Source organism: Corvus moneduloides, chromosome Z (genome assembly GCF_009650955.1).
Source record: "Corvus moneduloides isolate bCorMon1 chromosome Z, bCorMon1.pri, whole genome shotgun sequence".
NCBI lineage: Eukaryota > Metazoa > Chordata > Aves > Passeriformes > Corvidae > Corvus > Corvus moneduloides.
The window spans coordinates 73,247,859-73,256,461 of record NC_045511.1 but is presented as its reverse complement, the minus strand read 5'-3'; positions in this window follow the sequence as shown (position 1 = coordinate 73,256,461).

Here is an 8,603-nt window from a genome sequence, read left to right as displayed (position 1 = left end):
TCAGAAATTGCCAGTAATGAAAACAGAGCAGAGCCAATCAAATTGTTGTATACACTACTGTACTGTGGGAGCTAGGAGCCTTGCATTTAAAATAAGTCTTATGCATTATTCATATACTGTGTATGTTTATGTAAATTATCAAAAGCAGAAGAGTATATTAAAGCAGAATAAGAAGTAAAAAAGTGACGTTAAAAATACAATCAGGGAGATACATATACAGAGAGAGAGAGATGTATATATGTATGTATATATGTATAGGTGTGTTTATGTGTATATATATATATAAAATACCCCTTCTAGGCCTCCTAGTTGAAAGAGTGCAGACACATGTCAGACTTGCATAGAAAACAAATGTACCTTCTGACTTCCAGGACCAGACATATTTTTCAACATTTATATGCAAACAAGTATCTAAAACAAGGTATGTGAGCCTTTCAGTCATTCAGAAAGGCCCTGGGAAGGTTTGGTAGTGCTATTTCTAGAGAAGATATATATATTTAAAACTACATAGGGAATGTGCAGGAATGGTCACCTGCAAACTTACAAAAATTGAAAAAAATCTTACTCTTTCCAACAAACCCAGAACATTTCCAGGTAAAAGCTGCTTTTCCCATCTATTTACACTAGCTATAATCAAGGTACATATACCATCTTCTGAAAGGAAGAGTGTTAGAAAAGATCACATTCAGTACACAAATGCAGGCAAGGATTAAAATGTTAATTTCATTCAGACATTTTGAGCAACTAAAGGAGGAGCATTTATGTAAAAGGCCTTTCTAATTTGAAGTCAACTATGCAGCCCTCTGCAGCTGAGTAGCACACATAGCACAAATACATTGATGCTCTTGTATTCACATATTTGCATGCAAAATGTAGTAACTTCCTCCTAAGGCATTTAAATTTTACCTTATATTATTTCAAAATATATATCTAACTTGTATGCTCTCTATTATATATGTTAAGCAATATAAATTAATATAACACATGAATAATGTGTTAATGAACATAACTCATTATATGTTAATATATTCATATGTGTTAATGAATATATTAACTGAATGTTACATAACATGAAATCATTCTCCTTTTCATTCTTTAAATCACACTATTTCTTCTCCTAAGCTCAAAATATAACTTAGTGTGTGACTACAGCTACAGAATTACACATTTAGCATGAGCAGGAAATATTTTTCTTATCTGTATTGCAATTTTCCCTTAATGCTTTATAACAAAACCAACACTTTTCAGAATACTGCGGATTTGTAATTTGCACCTCAAATAATCTGAGATCCTTTAAAAACATGGGTATTTTGAGTAATGAGTTTTTCCACACAAACCAGAGGCAGAAACAGAGGAAACTTAGGCTCAAGATGACTGATAGGAAAGTAGAGTTTTGAGAGACATTTTTCCACTCTACCACAGTGCTGATTTTTGAAAATTAATATCAGGATTACTATGTGACAGTATTTCTGAAACTTTATTGTTGAGCTTGTTTTAGCATGTAGAGAATACAGTGGGAGGCAGTTGGACCCATAATCCTGCAGGACCAAAAAATACTGAGTGAATAATTGCTTTCTGATGCCAAACATCTCCCTCCAAAACACTGGGCCATACACTTTTTTGCCTACATGTACTTACAGATGAAGAACCTCTCCATCACCATTTTCCTAGAAGTGTATTAAAGAGATCATTTGAGAATGCCCATAATGAAGCATGTAAGTAAAGGTTTGGGTTGCTATCTGTGCATTAGCATAAAAAATTCCTCAGGGAAGAAGCTGAGGACCTGTATCAGTATGACAGTTTTCGTGTCTCAAGGCTGTAGTCAGAAATGCTCAATGCCATTAAGTCTGAGAATAGAGCACTGTAATTAGTTTTTACTGTTAACCCAGTGATAAGCAGGATCCACTCAAAAGACTCTTCCAGAGAAGAACCTTCAGCCTTCAGACCTCTCTGAAAAAACTTTGAGGAATATGTTGTACCAAACAAGTCTGGAAATCTCAGACAGCAATTATTTGATACAAGCATCTTACGGTGTTTCAGTTACACAGTACTCAACATCTCTGATACCAAGGAATAGAATGTTGGGTACATTTACCTGGTATTTCCTGCATATAATAAATACAAACATCAAATCTATCTATATCAGATGTGTGATATTTTGTAATGTATTTTGTAATATAACATAGACGATTAATATATACACCTTTCTGATAATATTGTAATTATGAAAGCACTTACTAAGTAAGGAGATCAAACTACATTATGCATTTTTAGGAAGCAACATGGATACTTAATCCCGTGCTGGGGTGGAACTAAGAAAAAGAAACACAGAAGAAGTCTTGTTTTGACTAGAGTGTGCGAAGTTTCTTTGAGAAAAAATACCATTGTAACCCTTAAGAGGTATAAAATCCATACTGATGTCCTAGAATTTTTGAGCCTTTTTTCTTCTCACTCAGGCATTTCAATTAATGATTGTGTTTCTTGTATGCTTGTGAAAGTAATCTCTCAAGTAGCAACATCAGCATACTCATCATGGTTCAAAAAGGCAGCTGCCAGTCTTCAAATGTAACAGCCTTCCTAGTGATGAATGTCCTCACTGAAAAGTACTGTTGTCAGGTTTTTGCGTGCTAGCTCAAAGAGAACCCGGAGGTCTAGCCGCAACCTGACTGCACTACAGCAGGCACAGACACACATGAAAGCACAGGCAGACGAGGGTGCGCTCCTCACCCGAGGGGGCCGTCCCTAAACAGGGTGTGAAGGCACACAGGCAGAGGCAAAGAAGGGAGAGAGAGGGGACTCTCCGTGTAATTTCTACACAGAAGGTTTATTGAGGTGAGACAATGGGGGGAGGAGATGGAGAGCCGAGGATCTGACAAGGGTCCAGGGATTTTATAGTGGGGATAGAAAAGGTGGGGATAAGGGATATAGCAAATGAGATACTTGACAGGAGGCAGGGTTGAGTACAAGGGAACCAATGGAAGTAACACAAAGGAAGGATTTAGGGAAGGAACCAATAGGACATCGAGGAATAAAGAACTTTCTAGAAATGATACATATTAAACTTGGGAAATGAATATACACAACGTCATACATAAAGCAAGGTGGGAAAAATATTAACCAATCAGGGGAAAACATGCAAACAGCAGAACAAAGGAATCATGGGTTCTCACCATGACTGAAAGTTACATGCTAAACTTGGGTTGCTGACTACCACAGCTGGTTGTCTGAGCTCTCTTCAGGAGAGAGAGTGGCTGGAGCCACCTGCGCTGCCACATACTATGACCTGTCAAATTAGAAAGAAAAGTTCTGTTCTTTCAGAAAGGTCTTGTGGGTATCCAGTCTGTAGTTTTGGAAGACTGCAATAGTTAACTACAAAGCAGAGACATTTAAATTAATGACATTTAGTACAGAAATACTTTTAACACCTACTATGCAATGGTCCTCTTTCAGTTTATGGTGAGTACAGTTCTAGTGAATAAGCTTCAGAGGCAGACATCTCAGAGGATGGGTGTTAGTACAACACAGACTTTGTGGGGCTGTGTGGGGCTCAACAGTTCTCCAATAAAATTACCTCCATACTCACTAGTGAGTGATGTAATCTAAAAGTACCTGGGCAGGTATTCTATGCACAATTTCACATCCTCATTTTCAAAACGTTTGTAGAAGTACCAGTCTTGGAGGTTTTATTTTGACCACTGAGAGATATGCCGCCAGTACAGAATGATTATGGAGTCTCCAATGCTGCTCTTCCAGGTGCCCAGATGGGGTGGCAAAGTGTGAGGAATGAGATAACTCTTGGTTCTTAATTAAAATAATTAAGAACAATCTATTAAAAGAACAATCAGGGGAAAAAAAAATTGCAAGTACAAATGAATTATAAAGCCAAAAAAAAAAAAAAAGGGGGTCTGCAGTGATTTAGAGACCTTGTGGCCGAACCAGGTCAAAAGTCCCAAAGCAGAGACCTTACAACACTGGGGTGACTTCAGCTAGCCCAAAGTCTGAATGGTTAAGTTGCCTTTTGAAAGAGGTAGAGGTCTGTGCTCCCAGCATCGGGCTTCACCAGCAGCTAATCTGAGGTGAAAATGGCACCTCTGCTCTGGTGTCCAGCAGTTTTATAAAGTCTGGGTCCCACCCATGACTGCCCACTGTCCAGCCTCCATGGTCCTGGATGATTGGTGGTGTCTTGAGGTGAAGTAATCTCTGTCTGCCAATGGCTCGCTGCTGTCTAAGGGAAAGATGTCATCGGCTCCAAAGGCGGGAAAAGTCCTTATTAATATTCCAGGTTGCCATGGTGCTGAGCTGCCGACCAATGGCCAGGTTCTAAAAATAACTCCCTGTCAGTTAGAAGGTCTCCTCTTTGGCAAAGCTTAAAACTCACTCAAAACTTACAAAGGTTAAGAACACTTGGTAAAAGGTTTAAAACTGGTCTTCAAGTATTTCAGAGAACTCTTAAAAACAGGGTAATTAACTTGGACACATACAGGAAGACATTGTGGTTTTTTACACTTTTTAGGGACTAAAGAGGGGAACAAACTTGTGGAACTTTATTAACAAGGGATTTTTAACGAGAAATTATGTAAAACACTTTAATCAACTAATCAGGGGAGTAGCTTTGGAACTTAATAACTCTTAACTGGGTTGATAGGTAATTTGAATAAACGATAATTAAACAATTAACAATTAAAAGTTGAAAACACTTAATATGCAAAGGCCAACACTCCATTTCATATATGACACAAAGCAAGACACTATAAAAATATAAATGCTAGACAATGGGACAGCACTTGGCACCTGTAATTTAAAACTCTTGATGACCCAGCCAGCTCAAGTAAAAAAGGATTTCCATCTTGTTGTGGTTACAAGGAAAAAGGGTGCCAATAGGGGTGTAATCAGTCTATGTACTCTGCTTCCATCTGCATCATGAACTGTTAATGGTAGGTCATTTGCAACAGCTGCCTGGTGCACATTCCACCCCTCAGACTAGAGCTGGGTGTTTGAGATAAGGAAAAAAAGAGGCAACCCTGAGAGGCAGGGTGATGACTCAGCCCTGATAACTCCCTCTGGGAGAGCACAGTCACACCCATTCTGAGGGGGTCATCCCTGTTAATGGGCTATCACAAACTGAGGGTGACAAGGACTCCAAAAACATGACTAATAGGATTACATCATTCCATTGTGAAACTCCCTGCCCTGGGGGAGGTACCACATATAATCTTGAATCTGACCACATATAATCTTGAGGTTTGGGGACTTGGGACACCATCACCAGTGTGAACATCCATAGGAAGACCTGAATTTCCACAGGTAGACCAGACCTTTCCACAGGACCACTGCTTTCAACAAGATTACAATCATCACTCCAATGGGACTGCAACTGCTGCTTAAGCGGGCTGTGACCACAACCCTGACCAAAAGGGTGTCAGGTTGTACTCTGTTGGTTTAAGCCAGTGTTTCTGTACTATTGCATTTATTGTAATCATTCTATTAAATTGCAATTCCGACCTAAAATCTTTCTCAAGGTGATTGTGTGTGGGTTCCTTTCTCATGCTGGTTTACCAGCACACACTTCTGAGATCTTCTATATAGACATAATACCGAAGTAGGGGCAGACCTTGCACTATAACTTGACCTAAAATTTTGGTCAGTAAACACTTGGTGAGAAAACAGCTGAAGGATGGACTGGGGCTCCTATTCCAACCCTTTCATAAGACTCAGGAGAGTTAGCTCTAGATAGTGTAACTTAGCTAAAATTGGAGGATGTAGATACATCAAACCACATATGCAATGGCATTACAACAATGCTTGCTGCACAGCCATTGACCGAATGATTACTAAATCAATGAAAAGGTGTTTCTAAACACTGAGAAAGACAAAAATATAAAAATCACCAGGGTGGTAAGAGATGATTTGTGAGAACTTTGTTTATGAAAAGCTCTGTCTCAAACGTATACTAAGCAGTAATGTGAAAATGGAATTACTGCAAAATGCCACCAATTACTGTGCAAATTGTGCTTCCACTGGCATGAAGATGCCGCTGATATACATATAATATAGTTGGAAATGAAGCAATGTGACACACAAGACTCCAGAAACATCAGACAATCCTGCTACTAATTCTACTGGCACCAACAAATAAATGCTGCCACTTATAGATCAAAGGCAGCACTGCAACCATTATGTGTTCACTTTAAAATTCTAAAAATACTTGGATTTCTTTTTAATGGGATTAGAACTGGGAACTCCAGGATAGCAAGGCAATAATTTCTCGAATAAACTAAGGGAACATGCATTTCAGTTTATCATGGGAAGATACAAATATTTTCAATTAGACTGCTAGGATTTTGTGGAACAAGAAATTGTGCCATGAAAGGATAAACGTCTTCAGGGATTGGATACTCTGAGCAAACAATATGTACACCATCTCATATTGTTATGTGAACAGCATTACCATAATAACAGCTTCATCCTGCACTGAAATACTGTGATGAAATCAAAGGTTTTTGTACAGAAACGTCCTGTTTGAAATATGCTACCATTTTTATACAAGACAATGGGTATTCCAAATCATGCTTTAGGAAAGTATCCTTGAATGCTGTAAGATTGATGCCATGTCAAGAATAAAAACACATCAAATTTACCTCTTAAAATACCAGAATAAGTCCATGGTAGATGCATAAGTTACTCTATGATTTCTAAGTTAATTTCAAAAAATCATAAATGGCTTGGGTTGGAAGCAACCTTAGTTGTTGAGCTTGGATGGGATACCCTTCTTTCTCAGACCAGGATAAGAGACCAGAGGAGGCTGCTGTTCTGCTAAGTTCTTTATTTCATAGTCTCATAGCTTTCTTGAAGGCAGAGTTCGAAGTGGGTTACATGATAAATCCAAGCAGCAACAGCAAACAGCAGGCAGAAAACAGCTTTTTCTTCTAATTCTAGTTTCTTCTATATGCTTTATATTTTTTCTTACAGAAGATTAACACGCGATTCTAGTTTTCCTTTTCTTAAGCTATCCTGATCTAACAGTTGTAAGTCTTACACAAGTATTACACAGGTATTATACAGATTTGTGTATACAGTTTCTATCAACTCTTATTGTTTATGTGAACACTCTATCTAAAAAATGTGAGCAGTATAGTTCTATCTATATTTTGTCTAAAGTAAAGAGTTCTGTGAAAAGATAACACAGCTGCAGTAAGAACTGTGTTTAAGGTCTCTGCTACAGCTTTTTAATGTTTAAGGCACTTAGCATATATTTCTACTAAAAGTTAAAAATCTGTATTTCTGTTTCACTTTGGTATGACTTCATGTATCTCAGCTTATTCAAAGGTTTTAATTCAACCCCTGTGCTTTGGCTTCCCTCTGGGCCTGAGTCCAGAGAACCTTTCACTCCAACACTTAATGATCATCTGTTTCCAAAATTCATTCCACTAGACCAGGTTGCTCAGAGCAACAAAGTGTTTCCAGGGACATAAACAAAACAGATTAAATGGGAGTGTGATCCTGGATTCCATGGACACAGAAATTTGAGCTGTAATGTGTTATTTTGGCACTGGATAGTAGATGATATTTGGTTTATAATTGATAGCAAATAAGTGTTAGTATTGGCCTATGTAACTGAGACTAGAGAGATCACTAATACTGCTTCTAGCAGTAGTCAAGAAGGATGGAGAACTGTGAATACAAAATAAATTTAAAAGTTACTTTTAGATTTTGCCAGTGTTTAATATTCCTAAATTTCCGAAGTAAATGACCCAGGTGTCTTAGCTGCTAAATATTCACAGTGTCGTGATGTATCAAAAGGGACAAAAGCAGCAAGGATGGAGCAAGAAGAGTGCTTATGGTCCTTTGAGAACGAAGGACAAACATGGCAAGCATAATCAAACCCTTCTGACTGCCACCACCGTTGCTACTGATGACAAAAGAGCTAATGTTTAGGCAATGGTGTAAGGTAGGAACCCATCAAAAAATTAGGGAACACAGTCATTTTCAGCTGGAGGATCCCAACAGCTGGAGAGGATCCCAACAGCACTTTAAGGACACATGCTTTTTCCTCAAGAATAAACTGAAAAGAATTTTGAAGACTAGAATTTACTCCTCCTGGATTATCTGGAATACCACCTGCTTTGACAATGAGTCTTCAAAGTTCCATATTCCAGGGATAAATTTTAATACAATGATGGCATGTACCACCGTTCTGTATTAAAGAATGTTATTCCTTACAGTATCTCCTGAATTTTACTTATTTTTTAACATGCACATAGCTGTACATGGAGGAAGGATGACCAGTAGCACTTCTGTCCTGTCTTTCAACACACAAGAAGCAACCCTGTGTTTTCATTTCATATAAACCTATTTTAATTTGGAGGTAAAGAACAGCAGCTTCAATAAAAGCAGCCTTTAACACCATAAAAAAAATTTATACAGTGTTACTATTGAAGAGGAAAATAATTTCTTCCCTTTTCTTGTTTTACAGATTTTGAAGGGTGTTTTGTTCATTTGTGTTCAAGCAGCACCATAATAGAGATGTGACTGTGATTAACAATATCAATACTCCTGACTGCAATGACTCCAAATGACAGCATCGGGATGGACTAGTGCAGATG